This window comes from Tenrec ecaudatus, chromosome 6, assembly GCF_050624435.1.
Source record: "Tenrec ecaudatus isolate mTenEca1 chromosome 6, mTenEca1.hap1, whole genome shotgun sequence".
NCBI lineage: Eukaryota > Metazoa > Chordata > Mammalia > Afrosoricida > Tenrecidae > Tenrec > Tenrec ecaudatus.
In genome coordinates, this window is record NC_134535.1 from 10,035,294 (window position 1) to 10,059,177 (window position 23,884).

Below are 23,884 nucleotides of genomic sequence, written 5' to 3' on the forward strand. Positions count from 1 at the left end.
GTGAGTGGCCTGTCAGATAGCAAGCTCGGCCATCCTTACTGATGAGTGTGAGCCAGGAGGCGTTAGACATTTTTGGATAAAGAGATAACAAGATTAAGTTTATTTTTCATTGTGAGAGTAATTCATGTTCTTGTAAAGAACTTGAAATTTAGAAAGTAGAATTTGGGATGTTTCTCATATCCCACTCCTCAAAAATACCCAGTTTTTAAAGGCTTTTATGTATCTTGCCAGACTCCCCCCCAAAATTTTCTTTGTAGTATATCTGTTCAACATTGACTATTGTATCTATTATATATACTCATTATAATATATATGTGAATATTTTATGTTGCTTGGTTTTGCCATCAAGGGATTAAACTACACATAATGGGTTGTAAATTAACTTTTTCTTTTAATTCAAGATGTTGTGAATGTCTTTCCTATTACATCTGCCTCATTCTTCTTAATGGCTGCGTGATAGTGCCCTGTTGCTGTTGTGTTTTTGCAGATACCATATCCATGTAAATTACCTGCACACACATAGCACGCATAGTGGGCATAGGAAACCAGGGCACCAAGTTTGCAAGACTGTGTCCAAAGGTTATTTGCATAAAAATATCAAACTAAACCAATGGCTATGGAGTCATTTCTCACTCAGAGAGACCCTATAGAACAAGGTAGAACTCCCACCTTGGGCTTCCAAGGCTATACATCTTTACCAGAGATCGCCAGCCTCTTCTTTCTTCCAAGGATCTGCTGGTGGGTTCAAGCTGCTAACCACAAGGTTAGCGGCCCAGCATGTAACCCATGACACCACCAGGGTTCCAGCATAATATGCAGTACTTCTCAAATGTTAGCCTACGTCACAGTCACCTGGAAGACTTGTTAAAAACCTATGCTGGACCTGTCCCCACCTCCGCCCCACCCCCACCCCCCACTCCCCATACTTCTGATTCATTAGGTCTAGGGTTAGTCTAAGACTGACTTCCTTTGGAATTCCCAGGTGGGGCTGATGCTTGGAGAACCGCTAGGGCAAGTTTTCACTCCCGTCTTAGAGCGTGCTCAGGGTCTCCAGTTGATCTGCCTTTTCCAGTTTTCCTTCACTTTGAATCCCGACACACGTTGAGGCACAAAGGAGAACAGAAGTGGAGAGAAAAGAGGAAATCTGAGAGACATTTCAAAAGAAGGATTAATGGGCTTCGGAGGAGTCTGAGAAGATGTGAGGGACAAAGGAACAGGAAGCAACATTTTCTAAACATTTCGCCTAGATTTACTCTTTCTAAAACACTCCTTTCGTCCTGTGATTTCCCATTCAGGAATCTGCAGTGAGATAAATCTGAAATGGGATTTACTCAAATAAAATGCAACTGACAGTGGCACCGAACCAGTGTGGTTTCTCCTGTTCTGTCGGAGTCAAATGTCGTAATGACAAAGGACTTGGTAGGTAGATCCCTGCAGCACCAAAGACTTTCAAGACTGAGCCAGTGACCTACTTTAGGCAATATCCAGTTCAGTGATTCCAATTCAGCAAGCTAATTTGGATAGCATTTTCAGACTTGTAGAGTTTGACTGGAAGTACTATAGTACATTTGTATAAAGAACTGTCAGTGGCTAAAGGTAAGCCTGAACCCTGTTGAGAAACTCTGTTTCTTGCCTGCCTCTCATTATTCTTTGCTCTCATCATGCACTGTGCTTTCTGTATTTACTTTTTCCTTAAGCTTGCTGTTTGGCCAAAAAAAAACCAACAAAAAAAGGCATATGCCAAGTATTCATGTTTGCAATTATAAATGCAGATGAGGCCAGCATGTTTGCACCGGTGGATGAAATAAGCAAATGGCAGCCTATTCAGCTGATCGTGTGGTGTTCCTGGATTGGAAGATAAGCAGAGGGAAGGGGATCTAGGTTCTGAAGCTATTTCCTATGTGGATCCCTTTCTTTTTGAAAGCTGGCTGCCTTTGTGGTGTTTCATGCCTGTATTATTCGGGGCCACTTGTGTGGGTGAGGTTTAAAGATGTAAGAATTAGAGCTAGCTGCAAAAGAGTGCCAAGTATTTTTTAAAGCAGCTTTATTGAGGCATAGTGTCCATACTACAGAATTCATCCATTTTAGGTAGATAGACAATTAAGAACCATTAGTAGAGAAACACATCTTGTATGACATACAGGATATTTGTGACTTAAAGGAAATGCCTAGGGTAGGTAAATGTATAGAGACCAAGGTTCATTAGTGGGTAGGGGTTGGGCGTAGGGCATAGGGGTGGGAAGGACTCATTACTGAGTTTATAGTAGAGATGGGAGGAAGATCTGGGAAGGAGCGTGGTAATCGCTGAGCAGTGTGCTCAACCTAGCTAATGTCATGGGAATGTACATAGGACGGATGCGGAAAGGACCAACAATGACGCAAAGGATGCGTTTATTTCTGTATTTTGAATAAAGAAAGAAAAACTTGTACATTTGCGCAACTATGTAACCATGGTCAAAACCAATTGGCAAACATTTTCCACCCCATCTCTCCAGAGCTCCCTTGTACCTGTTGGCTGTGAGGCCGTGCTCCTGCTTGTAGCTTTGTGCAACCACTTACCTGCTTTCTGCCTTCAGAGATTTGGTGGACAGGTTTCAGTAGTATTTTTAGACTAAGGCATACTAGGAAGAAAGGCCTGGCAACCTGTTTGCAAAAATTAGCTGATGGAAACCATATGGATCAGAATATTAGCCCTTTTGTGTACTTTGGGCATGTCATCAGTAGAGCCATCACTGGATGAGGACATCATGTTTGGTGAAATAGAGGGCCAAGAATGTGAGGGAGCCCCTTGTGAGCTGGACTGGCACAGTGGCTGCCACAGTGGACTCAAGTACACTGGCCATCACACGGGACCAGGAAACATCTTACTCTGTATGTAAGGTCACCATGACATTGTGGACCTGATGGCAGCTATCTATCTAGCTCTATAAAGAATACGTGTAAGACAGTACAATTTCAGGCCATGAGACCACAGAGGAAGAACATCTAATGGTAGGGATTTAGGAAAGAGGTTATCAGAGTGTACTGACAGTGATCATAGCTAGTACCCAGGGCCTATTCTGTACTACAATGCACTTACCTACTCTACTGTTGAGATCATTTGGGTGGCTCCCAATGTAGGGCTATCATTGAATATTTTTAGGTATGTCCTGGGTGTACACACAGTATATATTCTGCTGGGTATATTGCTAAGAGTGAAGTTGTTGGGTCGTGGGGTATATGTGTCTTCGCTTTTAGAAGAACAATGTCAGGCTGGATTTCAAAGTGGCTGTAACAGTTAACATTTTGACTAGTAATAACAGAGAGTTTCTGTTGTTTCGTTATCTTCCATAGTGTCAGATGTGGCCATGTTTAGCTAGTCTGGTATGAACTGGTACATTGATGGTTCTTTGTATTTCCCTTGCATACCATTGAGGCTAGGCATCTTTTCGCGAGTGTATTGGCCACTTTATTTATTTTGAGGTGAGTGCCGCATCTAGCTTCTTGCCCATTTTCTGTTGGGCTGTCTTTTTTTAAAACTTACTAACCAAAAATGCCAGGTGCCATCAACTTGATTCCAATTCGTAGCAACCCTATAGAACAGAATAGAACTGCTGCATAGGGTTTTGGGGGCTATACATCTTTATGGAAGCAGACGGCCTCATTTTTCTACAACAGGGTGGCTGGTGGGTTCAAACCACTGACTTTTCAGTTACCACACTTAACATGCTGCACCACCAGAGCAGATCTTATTAGAGCTCTTTATTATTTTGAGCCCTCTATATGTGGCTTACCTTTTCATTTTATGTCTGAATTTTCTTGTAGGCATATGTATATCTTTGTGTTTTGTATCTTGTGTAAGAAATCCTTCCCTGTCTACCCTGCCTGTATCATTTACATGCGGGTATACAGCTCACCTGGAGTTGATTTTTGAGGACAGTAATTTTAAATGAATTTGTTAGGACTCCTCAGCTTTAGAGAGTTTTTTCGGTTGGTCCAGCTTTTCTAACTGTCCTCAGCTGAACAGTAGTGAAACCGTAAGCCCACCACTGTCAAGTCAGAATAATCCGCTAGGACAGAGTGGACCTGACGTACAAGGTCTCCATAGCTATCTGTCATCTTTACAGAAGCTGACTGTCTTTTACCCACAGACTGGTTTTCTCCCTGTCAGTCAGCAGCGCAGTGCTTAACCACTGCATCACCAGGCCTCCTCCCTCAGCAGAAGTGACCCAACCCACTGCCATCTAGCCCATCTCACTCATAGCAACCTCACGTAAGGTTTCCTAGTCTTTAAATCTTTATGGGAACAGGTAGCCTCATCTTTATCCCACAAAATGACTGGTGGGTTCAAACTGCTGACCTTGTGGTTAGCTGTCTTAACGCTTCCCCAGCAGCACCACCAGGGCTCCTCTGCAACAGGACAGTGGGTCTGGGTTGTCTGTTTCTCCATTCCCAAATGTTTCACTTGAACTTAAGAATGAATCTCAAAAAAAAAATCTATTCTTTTATCGGCTTCTATTAAATTATCTTAATGAATATATTTATTGAAAAATAAATTAAAGGGGCTGAAATATAACAGATTTATAAGTGCCTGCTTTTTATGTATTATATTTAAGAGACGAAAAAGAAACTTCTGTTTTATCTGTGCTTCTCCTAGACGACGTTTAGCTTGCCGCCTGAAACGAGTATAGTTAGAATTACTGTAGGACAATGCCAGCGTGTTCATCACAGCAGAAAATCTCAGAGAGGAAACGTCTGCCATCAGACATGAGGATTTTTATAATAAGGAAGTTTAATCAAGAGAACAGCCACCTCCCTTTCTCTGCGTATCCACAAAGTTAACCCTCTTTCTTTTTGGCCAAAGGTAGATTGACTGCAAACTACATCCAGAATGCTTTTAGTTGGTACCACAAAATATGGAGAAACTATCTGCAGTTTATGGCAACTAGATCCCTGACATATGATGCTCCAGGAACTGTTTTTACAGTGCACAAGATGCACAGGGACAGAACTGCAGCCCCCCGTGATTATTGGCAAGGAAAAACTGGCTACGTGGCTGATGTTAAATTTGCCTTTACAGGCAGCCGGATAAAGAAATGCCTGAGAAATTGCAAACTGGAGCCGTGAGATGGTTTTGCAGCTAGTAAACACAGCCCTGGAAGCCATGGCAAAGCGGTTCTCTTGTGAGCCATTTTCAGCTTCTACCCAGAGAGTGCTGGGCGGGCGCCAGAGAGAAAAAGCCTGATGAGCCCCCCAGGGAGTGTTGCGCAGGAAGGTAGACCCTCTCTCTCCCAACCACACTCCTGCTGCTACCCAGACCCCACCTTGCTCTGGCCTTGTGTCAAGTTCACGTGGATGTTAGCTTTTGTCCTCCACATTTCAGGCCCATGAGTTGCTTATTTCCTGACTTCCCAGTTCTTCTACATTTTCCTTTATCTCTTTAAAACCGAGGTTCCCCAAGTGTGGTCTAAAGACTGCCCTATGCAAGACCCTTTTAGTGGGAACTGCAAGTTCACAATCATCTAGTACGAGTACTAAGATGTTCTGTGCCTTGCTGACTCACCTTCTTAAGCATGTATGGTAGAGTTCCCCAGAGGTAACATGACTTGTGATCTGACAGAAGAATGAATGCAAAAGCAGGTAGAAGACAGCTATGATCTCTAGAGCTGGATGGTATTCAAGATGCTTGCCAAAGTGTAAGGCAGCGTCACTTTTCTCAAGCCTTTTGTCTTTTGAAAAAGCATTATTTTAAAAAATATCAACATGGAATGGTTTATCATTGGACTTTTAAGTGAATTTGTACATTTTTAATTTCTAGTGTGGCAAATGTGGATATAACGCAAAGAAGTAAAAGCCTTTTGAGATCTTAAATTATTTTTAAGAGCGCAGAGATCCTGAAATCCAAAAGTTGGAAAATCAGACTAATAGGCATCTAACCACAACAACAAATCTTACAGATTCTGGAAGGAATCTGTTTTCTCGCTAAGGTCTAGTCAGATTGTTTAACGCACAGTTCCCGCTCCACTGTCTGAACCTGCGCACCGCCAAGGGCTCTCCTCATTTTCTGTGGAATCGCTTTGTGTGCTGAGTTTCTCCTTCTCTGTAGCATAAACCCCAAGGACAGAAAAACAAACAAGCAAAAGCCATCACCCAGAGTCAATTTGTAGCAACCCTACAGGACAGAGTAGAACTGCCCCCACGGGGTTTCCAAGGTTGTCATGTCGCCTTCACAGAAGCAGAGTACCCCATCTTTCTACTGCAGAGTGGCTGTTGGGATCAAACCATTGACCTTTCGGTTAGCAGCTGGGGGCTTAACCACTGTGCTACCAGGACAGGGAACATGTCTTAAATGAGAGTTTTATTTCATTTTATAATTTTAAGGTACACAGCACTGGGCACAGGGAAAGCACTTATTAATGATTTATTCATATTATTACTGTCTTCAGTAACAACATTTAAAATTTCCCTAATTTGCTAATTTACCAGAGAAACAATATAGATTTAAAAATTGACAAACCATTTTCGTAAAGAATTAGCCATTTAATTTTAAAACAACATAAAATTAATATGTGATAAGAAAATAAGTAAAGTCCTGGAACATCAATAAATTGAGTACGAAAGCTCAGCCTGCTAATTTGTGTGCTCCCTATGGTCTGGTCACCAGCCCTGCTCTGAGTACGCAGGAAGCATCCAGTGAAGCAGGTAAGCTTGGCTCTGTGCTCACTGCTGCTGCTACTGTTGTCTCAGCCAGCAGTCCGGCCTAGGTCTTCAGGGGAAGAGCAAAACCAGCAAACCAGTTGTTGATTTCAATTTATGGGGACTCCCTTGTGGTGTAGTGCTTACTCACTGGGCTGCGATCTTCATGCTCAGCAGCTCGAAACCACCAGGAGCTCCTCGACAGAAAGACAGGGCTTTCTACTCCCACCACCAGTTATAGCCTCAGACCCAGAGGGTCACATGAGTCAGCATCGACTAGATGACATTGGGTGTGGATTGGTTTTTATGTATGAGTAAAATTGCATTCTGTGGGGTTTTCAGTGCCTGAGATTTTGGGGAAAGAGATTGCTAGGTGTTTGTTCTGAGGAGCTTTTGGGTGGACTCAGACCGCCAAGCTTCTGATGCTAGCTGAGCACTTACCCAGGGACTCCTTAGGTCTATACAAAGGAGCCTGTGTCATTTTTGCTTTTATGCTGTTGAAGAACTGACAAGTTGTCCCGAGACTAGTCTAGAGGGCATGTGCCTTAGCTATCTAGTGCTGCTCTAACAGAATTACTACACATGGGTGGCTTTGACAAACCAAAATTTACCCTTTCACAGTTTAAGAGACCAGAATTTCCGCTTAAGAAGAAGGTCCTTGTCTCCTTTCATTATCTATGGGTCCAGTGTTGCTTGGAATCTCCATGTGTCTTGGCATTAATCTTCCACAGACTCTAGGAGTTTCTCAGCACAAAGGATATACCATATATACTCGAGGACAAGCCAACCCGAATATCAGCTGAGGAACATAATTTTACTACAAAAACTGCATTAAAAATGTGCTGGAAAACTCTGCTTATACACGAGTATATACGGTATTCCATTCCTGGCATTTCTTTCTGGGTGGTAGTAGGTCTCTTTGATTGATTGTAGATTGCGTCCTGCCTCATTCTTGTATTTGGATAGATGCGACCCTATCACAGATAGCATTGTACTTCATGATGGATCTTGAAATGCCCTTTTGACAATTGATGCAAGGCTCTTCCTCTTGAATCTGCCATCCTCATCATTGTAAACCATGTGACTGCCTGGTTCAAAATGGCCAGTACCCTTCCATTCCAGCTCACAGTGGCTATAACAGTGGGCATATACATAAGAACAGTTGTGAAGATGGCATGGGACCAGGTGGTGTTTCGTTCTGTTGTACATAAGAACATGAGTTGGAATTGACTCAAAGGCACCAAACAACAACAGCAACTCACTAATATTATAGAGGGTAGGATTTGCAACACACAGGATAATTACATCAAATCATAAAATGGGGGGGGGATCATTATATACTAGACACATATTTGGGGATATAATCCCCCCCCCAAAAATTTAGGTTTATTCTATAGAGTTCATTGGGAATGCCCTTTGTAATGGCATTGTCTTAAATGGTAGTGCTACAGTACTAAATAAGGCTTAGAACCTGATTTCATGAAGCAGACAAGCCATTAGACAACTGAGTGGTAAGCCTAGTAGAAATGTGTACTACATACAGTTGGTAACTCAGAGAAAAAAAATCCTTCCATGTGACCTGTAACAAGACAGAGGAGTCCAGAAAAGCTTTAACAGAAAGTTCCTCTAAGCGTGTGCCTTGAAGGTTGGGAAGAAATTTGTCCTGTGGGTGAGAAGATGAACCGCATGGAACAGCTTGTACAAAGTCATGAGCCTGTGAAACCACATGGTGCTTAATGGAAAATTAAGCTTTCAAATTAAGCTTAACTTTGCTGGGGCATAAACTTTGTGAGGGATGGGGGTGGGGGTGTCACTGTGAGATGAAGCCAGAGAGGTAAGCAGGTGTGGGGCCTAGAGGAGGCCATGCAGAGTTGAACTGTATAATGGTGATCATGGCAATGAGGTGGGTGGGCAGAGTCTCGAGGGTAAGAAAACAAATATTGAAAAAATAGGAATCAAATGAATAAGATGTAATGGCAGAACTAAAGAGTGGTGGCCGTGAGATTGGGAAGACAAGTCCATGCCTGAAATATTTGGGATTCAAGTGGTAGAGTTTGGTGAGAGGAGACAACTAGCAGTGGCCCCAGAGTTCTGACTTCGGTGGAATGCTTGTGAGGTTTGGGTGAGGACTAATGTAGTTTAGAAATGCTGCGTTTTAGGGACCTGTGGAATATACTGTGTGGGGAAGACCATGACTTCAGGAGTTCTCTAGAGCATGTCTTATTCTCTGGTACTGTTATAACAGGTCGAACAGACAGTAGGTTACTCTTTCTCAGGTTAGGAGGCTGGAAGTCTACATCCACAGTGCCAGCACTAGAGAAAGGCGTCATGTGTGTGGTGTGTGTATGTGTCTACAGTTTAGGGGGAAGGTCTTTTTTTTTTCTTCCTTTTTTTTTTTAAATTGTGGCTTGTACAACTCTTATCACAATCCATACATACATCACTTGTGTAAAGCACACTTATACATTCGTTGCCTTCATCATTCTCAAAATTCACTTTCCACTTGGGTTGCTGGAATCAGCTCCTCATTTTCCTTTTTACCCACCCCTTCTCCCTCCCCACTCTAGGGGAAAGATCTTTATCTCCTTCCAGCATCTGTAGTCCTTCCATCCCTTGGAGGTCTTATGTGGTTTGGCATCAGTCTTCTCTTGGATCTAGAAAGTTCCCAGCACAGGGACCTGGGCCCAAAGGTGTCCTCTATTCTAGACACTTCTCCCACCTCCCCCTCCTTTTGTATTGCAGGCTGTATCCCAGGAGGGAAACTACCCCTTAGGGCAAGGCTTTGACAGGATTAAGTGATTGTGTCTCATCCAGAATCTTTTTTGTTTGTTTGGTTGGTTTCTGTTTATTTGTGAGACCTGTTTTTCTTTTTATTTATTTATTTATTTTTATCATTTTATTGGGGGTTCATACAACTCTTATTACAATCCATACATACATCAATTGTGTCAAGTACATTTGTACATTCGTTGCCCTCATCTTTCGCAAAACATTTGCTTTCTGCTTGAGCCCTTGGTATCAACTCATTTTCCCCCTCCCTCCCCCTCCCTCCTGAACCCTTGACAATTTATAAAGTATTATTTTGACCTGTCTTAACACTGTCTGACATCTCCCTTCACCCACTTTTCTCTTGTCCATCCCCCAGGGAGAAGGTTATATGTGGATCCTTATAATCGGTTCCACCTTTCCAACCCACCCTCCCTCTACCCTCCCAGTATAGCCACTCTTAGCACTGGTCCTGAAGGGATCATCTATCCTGAATTCTGTTTCCAGTTGCTATCTGTACCAGTGTACATCCTCTGGTCTAGCCAAGATTTGTAAGGTAGAATTGGGATCATAATAGTGGAAGGGGGGGCGGGAAGCATTTAGGAACTAGAGGAAAGTTGTATGTTTCATCATTGCTACACTGCAACCTGACTGGCTCATCTCCTCCCCGCGACCCTTCTGTAAGGGGATATCCAGTTGCCTGCAGATGGGCTTTGGGTCCACACTCCACACTCCCCCTCATTCACAATGATATGATTTTTTGTTCTATGATGCCTGATACCTGATCCCTTCGACACCTCGTGATCACACAGGCTGGTGTGCTTCTTCCATGTAGGCTTTGTTGCTTCTGAGCTCGATGGCCACTTGTTTACCTTCAAGCCTTTAAGACTCCAGACACTATATCTTTTGATAGCCAGGCACCATCAGCTTTCTTCACCACTATTGCTTATGCACTCATTTGTCTTCAGTGAACGTGTCGGGAGGGTGAGCATCATGGAATGCCAGTTTAATAGAACAAAGTGTTCTTTCATTGAGAGAGTACTTGAGTGGAGGCCCAATGTCGATCTGCTACTGTAATACTAAACCTATAAATACATGCACATAGATCTATTTCATCATCCTCATATGAAATATATTTACATATGTACATGCCTGTATTTAGATCTCTATAAATGCCCTTTGCCGCCTACCTCTTTCTTCTACTTCCTTTTACTTTCCTCTTGTCCCACTATTATTCATCCATAATCTTAACAACTGATGGATTTATCACATTCGACTACATCATGGGGGCATCATTGTATAACTACCACAGTAACTGCCAAAGCACTGAGAATCATGGCCCAGCAAAGTTGACCCCCATTTTGGAGGGGACACATGCAATCTATGACAGATGATTCCAAAGATTGCAAGCAAGGTTAGCACTGGAGAGGTTTGGGAGGCACCTGTAGGTAGGTGGTAGTTAAAACTATTGGAGAGGATAAGGGCAGTGCGTGTAATAGAAAGAGAAAGGGAAACTTGAACTCGTAAGGAACCCACCTGTATGAAAGGACATGTGGGAGGAGACTGTCTGGCAAAAGACACTGGCCGAAGTTGCCCTTGAGTCTATTCTGATTTGTGGTGGCCCCCATGTGGCCATAGTCAAACTGCTCCCGAGGGCTTTCGAAGCTGTGCCCTTTGAGAAGCACATCATGGGGCTGTCTTCCAAAGGCCCTCAGGATGGATTCTCATTGCTAACCTGTCACCAAGTAACTGAACCCTTAACCATTTGGACCACCCAGGAACTCCGCCTGGCTCTGCAGCAAGGAAGGGGGAGCTCCACAGTGACAAGGGTTTCAGGCAGGTCCTTTGGACCGTGAAATGCACGAGAGGTTAAAGGAAGACCGATCCATTGGTTGGTAGCCATTGTACTTGACATCTGTGCTTGATTGGGACAAAAATCAAATTGCCATGAGTCACAGGTGCATAAATGAGTGTGGAGACCACACTAGAGGCTACCTTCTCCAGATTTGACTAGGAGAGGAAACTGGGACCGCTGATGGAGGCTTTGGGGTTGTGAAGGGGTATTCTTAGGAACAGGGAGCCCTGAGTATTCTTACAACAGTTCTGAAGTACTGAACTGAAACTGCAGGAGCATTTCCATAATTTGAAATAATAGCGGACCTTCCATGTATTGGCTGGTGACCCCACCTGCCTGGAGAGCGACCTGTGGTCTCCTTGCTCTGGATGTTGATGCTTGTGTTGGTTAGTTGAGTAGGAGCTTGGGCCAGGCCCCAGTGTCTGTGCTCCCCTTCTGGGAAGACGAGGCCCGCTGCTGTTTTGCTCTCCCCTCACATCTACTTTTCTTCTGGAAGTCTTGCTCAAATTTAGGACAGTTGCCCAAAAGGCAGGCAGTCCAGTGTGTTCTGGATTATATGAGACTCAGAAGTCCATGTTGCTGTCATTGTGAAATGCCGTCGATTTGGTTCTGACTCACAGTGAGCCTTACGTACAGTGGAACGAAAGACTGCCTGGTTCGGTGGCATCCTCACATGTTCTTATGTTTGAGCCTGTGGTTGCAGCCACTGTGTCAGTCCATCTTGTCGAGGACCCTTTTCACTCTGTCACCACCCTTCCACTTGACCAAGCATGAGGTTCTTCTCCAGGGACTGGTCTCTCCTTTCTACATGTCCACAGTATGTGAGACAAAGTCTCTCCATCCTTGCCTCTAAGGAGCATTCTGGCTGTACTTCTTCCAAGACAAATTTGTGTGTTCTTTTGGCAGTCGATAATGCTTTCAATGTTCTTGGCCAACACTATAATTCAAATGCATCAATTCTTCCTCAGTCAATGTTCAACTTTCACAGGTATGTGAGGCAATTGGAAATTTAAAGTATGTGCTTAATAGTGAATCTCAGGAGTTAGGCTGCATGCCAGACTGTTAACAGTGATGAGCCCTGGAAGAATCAAGCATGGAGGGGGAAAGGGAAAGGGGACTGTAGCCATGGGCTGTCTTGCTAAGGTTTGAATCTTCTAAAATGAAATTAAATTCATAAAGGTATCATGTTGAATAAGCAAGTTTAGAAAGTAAAGCTCTGCCTTATCAGAAGCGATCCCAATGAAGCAAATATAGTTTATTGAACGTGTTTCTTTCAACTTGTTACCCTCTCTAAGAGAGATCCCGTTCTAGCTCCATCCTGTGAGTTTCTGGTTGGGTACTTGGCTGTGAGTTTCTGGTTGGGTACTTGGCTGTGGAGTTTCTGGTTGGGTCTTGGCTGTGGAGTTTCTGGTTGGGTCTTGGCTGTGGAGTTTCTGGTTGGGTCTTGGCTGTGGAGTTTCTGGTTGGGTACTTGGTTTTGGAGTTTCTGGTTGGGTACTTGACTGTGGAGTTTCTGGTTGGGTACTTGGCTGTGAGTTTCTGGTTGGGTACTTGGCTGTGGAGTTTCCTTGCTGTGTAGCAGCGCTAGTGGCACAGTGATGGGTGTAGCACAGGGGTCCTCAAACTACGGCCCGCGGGCCACATGTGGCCCGCCGAGGACATTTATCTGGCCCACCAGAGGTTTTTGCCCCGTTTGGGTTTTTTACTTCAAAATAAGATGTGTGCAGTGAGCATAGGAATTTGTTCATGCTTTTAAAAATATATAGTCCGGCCCTCCAATGGGTCTGAGGGACAGTGAACTGGCCCCCTGTTTTAAAAGTTTGAGAACCCCTGTTAGCAGTTACACTTTGGACTACTAACCCTAGGTCAGCAATTCAAAACCACCAGTTGCTTCTCAGGAGAAAGAAGGTTTTCTACTCCTGCCCAGAGTTGCAGTCTCAGAAACCCCTGGGGCCAGTTCTGTGCTGTCCTGTAGAGTACTCTGTCGCTTAGGGTCGCTATGACTCGAGTTTGGATTTGGGGTTTCTTGTGGCACGGTAGTTGAGTGCTAGGCTGCTAACCGATAGATCAGTGGTTTGAACTCACCAAGTGCTGCACAGGAGAAAGCGGTGGCATCTGCTTCCATGAAGATTGACTGGTTAGGAAGCCCTGTGGAGCAGTCTGCTCTGACTCGTAGGGTTGTTGACCCAGCGGCAGCTGGTCTGTTTGGCAGTTGATTTGCTGGTAATCGGAGATTCACAGATCCCTTCTCTTCTTGTATGAATCTCAAGACCAGTCTGGTTACCCTAGAGGACAATTGAGCAAACTGGAATCAGTCAACACAACTGCTACCGTGATACATGACCAGGTGGTAGGTAGACGATGACGTAGATCTAAACACTGGAAAATGAGGTTTTGAAGGGATATGCCATTATCTGTATCTATGAAGGAAAACAACACTATAGATAACTCCAACTGGATGGTTCCAAAGGTCGTTATCAAAATTCGTTTTTATGCTTATTTTGAATATGGGTCCTTTAGAAAATATAATTGAGTTGTGCTATAAAAACTAGATGCAAGAGAGCTTGGGAAACCCCTCAGCTTCTCTCACCTGGCTATCTCTCTGCCTTAACTCTCCCTACCCCACTCACTGAATACTGGCAAGCGTCTGGGACCCCTTACTAAGCAGGCAAAGGCCCAAACTGTCTGTTGCTTCTTTCTAAAGGTGTATTGAGAAAACATGTAGGTTGGAGGTTTGACACCATACAGCTTCAAGACTTACTATCAATCTACAGTAACTAAGACAGTGTAGTGTGATGCCGCTTTTTAAAAAATTAGGCAGGGATCAGTGTAACCCAAAATAGTATCCCTAAATAGACCTGTACACAAATATAGTCACCCAAGCTTTGACCAAGGAGCAGAGGCAGTTTGCTGGGGAAAGGCTGGTCTTTGCAGTAAATGGTGCTGGAATCACTGAGCATGCACATATGCGTGCTCCCCTCCCCCCCCCCCCTCCCCGTCACCAGTAAATGTAAACACAGGCTTTAACACATTTCACAAGCATTAACTTAAATAGATCGTAGACATCATATAAAATGCAAAGCTGTAGAGCTTCTAGAGGATAACATGGGAGCAAATGTAGGTGGGTGACATTGGGTTTGGTGAGGACTTTCTATTTAATTTATCTTTTAAACAGTTTTATTGACATATATACTTCATGTGTCATGCAATTTAATAGTATAATCGTTGCTACAATCAGTTTTAGAGCATATTCATTCTGTACTCACTGTTATTAGCTCCCCAATTCCCTCCACCCCAATCTCTCCTGTACAAGGAACCACTTATCCAGTTACTGTCTCTATAGATTTACCCATCCTGGACTTCACATAGAGAAAAACAGTAAAAACAAAAACTAACAAGAGCAAAGGAAGACAAAAACCGCAGTCAAAAAGAAAGCAGAAAATATTAAAAACTAGGACAAACTTAAATGGCTCATGAGGGAGATCAGTTGATAGGGTGATACGTTTTAACATAACTGCATCTTCAGCAATCCACTTTTCAGTGCATTCTGGGCGATAGCAAGACCATTCACAACCCTGGTCCTTGGTCAGAGGGGGTTCACCAGGGAGTTAATGCACATGTATTTCCTGTTCACTGTATTTTTTAACTGAAACAGCTTCAAAGGGGTTTGAAAGGGAGAGCACATTATAAGATATTACAAGTTGACCTATATGTCTGCCTTAATGGGCTTTATAATACTCTCTGATAACAGGTCTATTTACATCCCCCAACTAGGATCCGAGGGAATTCACCATGTGTGAACCCGGAAAATGGCTTTTGGGCTTCTACTGTCATTCATGTCTTCTGCAAACAAGCTGTTCACAATTTAAGTTCTGATACATTCCCTCCTTTAGATGTGAAATATGTTATTCACAGTCCTTGGACCACAGAGGAGCCCTGGTGTAGTGGTTACAAGCTGGGCTGTGATCCTCATGGTCGGCAGTTTGAAACCACCAGCAGCTCCACAGGAGAAAGGGGGCTTTCTACTCCTGTAACAGTGTCAGAAACCCTCAGCAGGTTCCCTGGGAGTTAGCGGTGGCTGGATGGCAGTGAGTTAGGTTTGGTTTGCATTTTGTATCACAGTCTGCATGTGGACTTAGGTGACACTTACTTAAATGGTCACTTGTTTGAAAACAAGCCTTTAAAACCGCAGCCGCTGCTCTTTTCTGATAGCCAGCCACCATCTAGTTGCTTCACCGCACTTTGCTAAAGCGCCTCTAGCTTCAGCGATGTCTTCATGCAGGCTAGCATCAAGAACTAATTGCTCTTAGATTGGGACTGGAATTCAGTACAAGCCTGGAAGCTATTCATGCATCTATGGTTTATATATATCTCTGGTTCACCTTTGAGGCACCATTGCCATTTTATGCTAGAGAACAGTACCAATCACCCCCTGGGAATGGTGATGACATTTTAGATACACCATCAAAAACACGATATATGATACTTATCTATATTCATTGCACCCCTAATAACAATAACAAAAGATGGAAATGACCCTAAGTATCCACTAATAGCTGAGTAGATGAGCAAAGTGTGGAGAAATGAAATGCCTGTCTTCATATGTGCTTTACTAGGAAGACATTATGTTGAGTGTAGTTAAGTCCATCACAGAAAGATAAATACTGGGTAACCACTTATATGAAAAGACGAAGATAAATAAACACACAGGGACCATTGGCTAACAAGGGTTATCTGGGCTTGGGGAGAGTAGGGAGAGAGGGCGTCAGTCTTCTGAAACAGTAGATTTAGGTTTATAGTGAGGGGGAAACTGGCATTGATGAAGGGCAATGGTTGTACCTGACAGGTACATCTGCTGTCAGTAAATCCTACACCAGAAAAAGGAGGAAGTGGTAACGACTGTATGATTTCTAATTCAACACCAATATCAGCAACCAAAACCCAAATTAAAAGGAGGTGGGCATTAAAGTGATTGCTACTACTTACTTAAATACATCCAAACACCCCATGGATTTAGTGCTTCTGGGTCACGGCTTGGCAGGATTGTCCGGTCATTGTTCTGCGGCTGTTTTTACACTGAGTGTCTCACTCCTTCCTTAGATGAGTAGTGCCTAGGGTCTTACAAGATTGCAAGTGGCCATCCAAGATAAAACGACTGATCTCTGTTCAACTGGAGCAGCTGTAGAAATAGGAGACCAGGAAGCAGAGATGGAGGTGGAGTGCAGGTCTGACTGCCGCTGAAGACAACTGCTTTTGTTAACCATGAGACCAGAAGAATTGGATGGTGCTCAGCTCATTGTTAAACATTCTGAGCAAAGAAATCATGTATGAATCCCGGTCAAAAGGTGCTAAAATGTAGAACAGAATTTCCGATTCTTACAGATTCCAGATTTACTGGTAAAGACTGGCTCTCACTTGTCTGCCAGTGTGCTGTAATGTGATCATGGGCATGTCACCATGATATGAGAAGCTGTGCCATCAGTGTGTCCAATACATCCATGGTGGACAGGTTTCTATTTGAGCTTCCAGACTAAGGAGAAAGAAAAGACAGTCCACTTCTGCGAGATTAGCCCCTGAAAACTTTAAGAGTAGCAGCGGAACATTGTCTGATATGGCGCTAAAAGATGAGGGCCTCCCATGGGAAGACACTCCAGATAAAACTGGAAAGGAATTGTCTCCTCAGAGTCGAATCAGCCTAATTGATGTGGGCGAAGCAGACCTGGGAACCTTCATTCGCTGATGGGTCATGATTCAAAATGAGAAGAAATAGCTGTAAACATCCATCAATAATCAGAGTATAAAATGTAACAAGTATGAGTCTAGGAAAATTACAAGTAAACAGTGACATGAACTATATGATCTTAGCATTAGTGTGTTGAAATGGACTTCTGTTGGCCGTTTTGAATTGGGCAACCGTATGATGTGCTGTTGCGGGAATGACAAATTCAGGAAGAATGGTACCATACTCATCATCAAATTGAATATTTTACTATCTCGTGGCATGATGGTGAGGCATTGGGCTGCAATCCAAAAGGTCTTCAGTTCAACACTATGGCTGTTCCAAGGGAGAAACACTGGGCTTTCTATTCCCCTTAAGAGTTACAGTCTGGCAACTCACTGGGGCAGTTCTGTCCTGCCCTGTAGGTTCACGTGAGTCAGCATTTACTTCCTGGCAGTGAGTTTGGCTTGTTTTGATCTTGACCTACCAATACCAGGAAAGTATTGTGTGCTCCCTAGAACATTGTTTGAAATCAAGGGGCAGCAGTTGCCCGGGGACAAAGTTCAGAAGGAAGCAGGCTTAGGACAGAAGGAGGAATGGAGACAGGATGCAGGGAGAAGGTGAGGTAAGTAATATTGCATTATAGACTGCAATCTGTGACAGGAGACAGTTTAATGAAAAACTGAGTTGCTCTGTAAACCTTCACCTAATTTACAATAAAAAGTTTTAAAAAATATCTACAAAAGGGAGTGGGATAAAGGGGAGCTGATAGCAGAGAATTCAAGAAGAAAATGTTTTAAAAATGATGGTGGAAGCAATTGTACAACTATGCTTGATCTAGTTGAGTTATGGATTATTAAAATATCTGTAAGAGCTCCCAATAAAATGATTTTTTAAATCTGCTATATAGTCTGAACAAATCCACAGAAACTCATGTATAAGAGAGAGTTTTATATAAAGGTTAAGTGCACATCAAGAAAACATCCCAACCCAGTGTTGCCCAAACCCACAAGTCCAACATTAATCCATTAACCCATATGTCTAACCCCAATCCACAAAGTCTTCCTCCATCTCACAAAACACACACTATAATGCCGACTGCAGAGGGAAAGCCAAATCAGTGAGCATGTAAGCATCTCAGTGCTGGCAGGGGTCTCCACACAGGTGTTCCAGCACCTAGGGCTGCATCAGGGTAGGTCCATGCACTTCTCCTCGGGGATGTCTTGCAGGAAGTGAGCCTTGCCAGCTGAAGCAGGGAACAGGCTAAGGCAGCTGCACCCTGGTCCAACCATCATAAAGCAAAAGACCCGAGAACTCGAAAGGTGAGACTCACCAAGCCGTTTATCTCTCCTCCCTTCAATTAACCCCACGTGTTTATCGTCCAGGTTGGCACAATAAACTAACTACATCATCTGCCAAAAGAAAAAAAAATCCTCAAACAACAAAAGCAATGAGCTATCAAGTCATGAAAAATCAGAACCTTAAATGCCTATTTCAAAATGAAAAAAACATCCTGAAAAGGCCTTTTGGAAAAGGCAAAACTAGAGAGATGGTAGAAAGATTGCCAGAGGTTTGGGGGAGAGCCAAATGATGGCTCGGTATGAACTGATGCTGAGTGATATTGTCATGGTAACTGCATGACATTGTACACTGGTCAAACCCACAGAACTTTACCACTCAGTAAATAAATGCTGTACATTAACTGTGGCCTTTAGTTAATTCTAATATATTAATATCGGTTCATTTGTAACAAATACACTCTTTCCTCATTTATCGACATGGTTAAGAGTCCAAAGACCAGATCATTATGTGAAAAATCATTATACAAAAATGGAGAATGATGCCTTTATTATATAACTGCCAAACCACTGAGAATCATGGCCCAACTAGTTGACTTATAACCTTAACCGTTACAGTCAGTGTAACTAGCTTTGCACACCAGCATTCATTATGTTGCCACAAAAACAAGACCAAAACTCACTGCCATCGACTCAGTGCTGAAGCGGAAGTCCCTTGTGGACTTCCGAGACTATAATTGTTTATAGAAGTAGAAAGCCCAGTTTTTCTCCCGCTGAACTGATGGTGGTTTTGAACTGCTGACCACCATGTGGCTCACAGCCCAACGTGTAACCACTATACCACCAGGCGCCTTTACTGCCACATACACATCAATAGTGTACAAAATGATTGGATGCTAGTGTTTGACTATTGTTGTGAATGTAAGATGCTAGGTTATGAGATGGCTGGTAAGTGAGGACTTGGCTCACAAGTCCAAGATGGTAATACTAGAGAAACTGTACGTTGGCAGGGCAAGAGGAGACCTGAGACATATCACCACCGTCTACTTATTTTACCAATAATAGTCTATTTAAAAAGACGAGCCACTGCCGAACTACTACTGAACATTTTCATCAGAGTCCATGGAAAAACCCTGATCAAAGTGGGGGAAATGCAGAATAGAATTTCAGATTCTATTGGACTCCTGACTCCGAGTGCAATGAAGACTTCATGACCCTGGGAAAAGATTGTCCTGAGATGCTCTGTCAACCTTAAGCCAAAAAAAAAAAAAAAAAAAAAAATCTCCTGAAGTCTTCTTAAAACCAAACAATAGTTTAGCTTTAAGCAGTTAAAAAAAATTCTGCCTTGAATATTATGCTCTTTTAAAAGTTATTTATAGGAGATCCAAATGATAACAGCACCTCAGATTACAGAGGAACCGTAGGGAGTGAATTTATGTGAAGGGTGAGTAAGGACGGTGAAAATGTTTGCTTAATTCCAAGATTGTAGTCAGTGTCACTGGATTGTACTTGTAGAAGCTGTTGAGTTGGCGCATGTTTTGTTGTGTGTATTTGCAACCAAAAAAATGAGACCAATATAAAAGAAATTACAGCTACGTACTAGTGGGCTGCTATATAGTTGGAGTAGAATTTGGACTAACGGCAAGTTGTGAGAAGTCATGCTTTAGCAGTCACTGTAATCATGATGAGCACGATGTTGAGTTTGGTCCAGTTGATTGTGAGTTACAGCAACCCCACACGACAGAGTAGAACTGCCCCATAGCGCGAGTAAGCACTTGGCTTAAGAGTCACCAGATTTGAACCCACCAGCCCTTTATGGGAGAAAGATGTGTGAGTTTGCTTCTGTAATGATTTACATCTAAGAAACCCCACCAGGAGGACAGTTTTCCTCTGTCCCTTAGCATCTGTATGAGCTGAAATCTTTGCTGCTTTTAGGTACCATCGAGTCGGTTCCTACTCATAGCAACCCTGGGTACAACAGAATGAAACACTGCTGGGTCCTCACCCATCCTCACAATTTTTCTTAGGTTTGAGCCCATTATTGCAACCACCTTTTCAATCAGTGCCATCCAGGGTCATCGTCTTTTTCACTGATCCTCTACTGTACCAAGCATGACGTCCTCCACGAGACCAGGAGTGGTCTCTGCTGACGACATGCCCATGTGAAACAAAGTCTGTCCGTCCTTGCCTCTAACTCGCTCCTGGCTGGGCTTCCTCTAAGACTTGTTTGTTCTTTCGGCAGTCTTGGGTACTTTCAGTTTTATTTGCCAGCACCATAATTCAAATGCATCAATTCTTTTCAGTCTTCTTACTGTCCAACTTTCACATGCATGAAAGTAACATGGCTTGGATCAGGCACACCCTAAGTCCTCAAAGTATTATCTTGCTTTTCAGCACTTAAGAGCGGTCTTGTGCAGCAAATTTGCTCACTGCAGTGCATCCTTTGATCTCCTGACTGCTACTTCCACGAGCATTGATTGTAGGTCCAAACAAGATAAAATCTTTGACAACTTCAACTTTTTCTCTTTTTAGCACAATATTACCTATAGGTCCAGTTGTGAAGATTTGGGTCTTATATATTGAGTCATAATCCATTTCATTTTTGATCGCTTTCAATTTTCCTAGATTTATACCTTGTCTGTTCCAAGTTCCATTTATTGGTAGACTTTTTTCAGCTGTTTTGTCTCATTTTGAAGTCATCCCCCATCAGCAGGTGAAGGTCCTATGTGAAGGCTGTATGAAGGCAAGTGAAGGCTCTATGCCCACAGGCTTTACTCCATTTAAGTCCACGTGGTCGACACGACTCTGGGAAGGCACCTCCGAGTCTTTCTGACCTGTGGGACGGATTTTCTGGCGCTAGCCGACAGTGTTCTGCCTCTGTTCGTTAGGCCCTCAGCTTCCGGCAGTGGCTGCATGCAATGCCTAGGGGTTTTCAGTGACTCGTTCCTCAGAAGTGGACAGTTGATTCCTTCTTCATTCTTAGTCTGGAAGCTTTGCTGAAACTTGTTCACTTTGGGTGACCCTGCTGGCATTTGAAATACCAGTGACATAGCTTCCAGCATCACACCAGCCACCACCACCCGACAAACTGACAGAAATCTGAAAGCCAGAAGAGCCAGTAGGTCAGTTCAGACCACCAACCTTTCGTTCGCAGCCAAGCACTTTACCATCGTGTCACTGGGAACTCTTTCATCAGCAGAATAAGGAACTGAAATTAGTCAGTGTTACTATCTTGATAGTCTGTGGTTGACACAGAGTTCAAGAAGAATCCCATCATTCTTCAGGTGCCGAGGAGCGAGCCCAATCTCAGAGCTGCAAATCCTTAGTGAGGGCCAGAGGCTTCGTGGGAGGTGCAGCTAGCCACTTGCTTCCCATTGCACCAGGGCTTTCCGCGGGGAAGCCCAGCACCCTAGTACTGCCCTGAAGGGATTACATCAGGATTCAGTTCCGTTTGCGTTCACCGAGCTCCACCCAGTGCCAGACTCATAGACGGGTAAGGCCTGGTCTTTGCTGTCAAGGAGTTCCTTTTGAGCGGAGAATACAGAGTTCTGGATCATCTCCATGAGGCATAGCACCTAGGAGCGACACTCCACCCACCAGGGAGGGTACAGAGCACCTCCGGGCAAGCTTCTAAAGGAGTCTTGGAAGGGAGTTATGGAAAGGGCCCTCAACAGGGTGCCGGCAACCAGGTTGGGAACAGGAAAAGCACTTGGGAGGCAGCTGTGCAGTGATAGTGGAGCTGGAGAGTCCTGGACCGTTACCCCACAGGCAGTGACTTCACTTGAGCAGCAATGCCCCCAGAGATCAGATTTACTTTGTAGAAAGATGGTGCGGAAAAGAGCAGGTATAGTAGGGGAATCCGGAGCATAATGAAAATATTACTAATTGCAGTTGCATATGCTATTAATTTATTCAGATCATGTGTAAACGTTAAGGGGATGACAAGTCAGAGGGCAGCCAGGTGCTCCAGGGTTCAGTGGGGGACCACCTCCCACAGCCTGATACAGTGTACTGCTTGACAGCTGTGGCCCACTGCTTGGATCTTCGGGCTGGGAATTTGGGTTCTAGGGCTGGAGCATTAGGCTGATTGTAAAATTGAGGGGCCCACATCCAAACCCAGTTGTGCCCAGGGGTGTCGACACTGGTCCCAGGTAAGCTCCTGTCCATCTCATCCATTGCCGGTCTGACCACATTTGCACATACAAGTCCAGATTCTGGTCTAAGCAGACCTGTGTCATTTGTTTCTGCCACTGTAAAATGTAAAGACTGGCTTGGAGTTTCTAAATGTTTGATAATAAATGGCGGTCATTGCATACACACAACATATATAAAAGGGCTTCAAGTAGTTCACGGGAAATTCCACTATGTTTTCATCCCATTTTCTACAACCTTTTTGCAGCCTGATCACCACGAAATAAAAACTGTACGATGTTTATTAGCACCTAACTCACTGTGATTCCAGACATTATGTGGTCATGGTTTGGGAGGAGCACAAATGAGACCAAGGGGACCAGATAAAAGGCTCCCACAAGCCAGAAATGATGACAGTGCTGGGATGGAATTGTGGGTAGAACTGGGACAAGCATTTTGGACGCAGACATGAGACAACCTTCTGAGGGCCTTGTATGTGGACACTGGCCTTGGGAGAGAACTGTAGGATGACTCTCGGGGCTTTGACCCGAGAACCTGAGTGGAGGGTGGTGCTGTGAGGGTGGGGGAGGTGGGGGGGCCAGTGTAAGAGAGGGGTGGGGTTGGAGGACGAACAGTGTGGTTTGGGAGATGCTGAATCTGAAGAGATATGACACTTCCAGTGGAGGTGTTGAAAAGGCGATTTGGCATTTTTCCTGTAGAGTAAGGTAAAAGAACAAACAAAAGTGTAACATAGAGCTTAATGTTTCATCAAAAAGTCTTTAAGTTCGTGTTCTTAGCAACCAATTGTCTTTATTGAGCACGCATAGGGTGTCTTTACCTCAGCGTCATGCAAAGTGCGAGCTGTATGCATATGATTTAATAGATTCCTTGTAACTTATCTTCCAGTCCAGTTTTAAACATCTAACAACCCTGTGAAGGAGATTGTGTTTCCCATTGTGGGATGGGAAAGGAGAGGCCTTGAAAGGTTAGGTCATTGGCTGACATGAGAATAACTGGTCATTGGAAGAGTCTGGATTCATACTGACCTGTCTGTGTTAGCTTGCTGGGGCTCGAAACAACAGAAGTTTGTCTGGAGGCTGGAAGTCCAAAGTCAGGGAGTTGACTGTCTTGATCCTTCCCTCTCTCCTGGCTTCTAGGGAAGGTTGACTGACTGTGTCATTTCTTGGCTTGTAGTTAAATTTCTTCTCTGCCTCTGCTATCGCAGGACTGTCAGCTCTCCATCTGGCAGTATCTCTTCTGCAAGGGTATCAGTTATATTGGATTAAGACCTACCCACCTCCAGAATGGTCTCCTCGTAACTGGTAATTGCTTTAAAGACCCTGTTTCCAAACAAGGGCATGCCTGAGACTGGGTCGTCAGCATGCCTTTGGGAGAACCCAGTTCAACCCGAAGCAGTGCCTGCACTCAGAGCTTGTTTGC

The 23,884-nt window shown here is 43.8% G+C and overlaps 1 protein-coding gene across 2 annotated transcripts in view; it reads left to right on the forward strand.

Annotated features, from left to right (window-relative positions):
• TNRC6B (trinucleotide repeat containing adaptor 6B) overlaps positions 1-23,884 on the forward strand; it is a 293,374-nt gene that overhangs the window by 71,301 nt on the left and 198,189 nt on the right. The window lies entirely within an intron of this gene.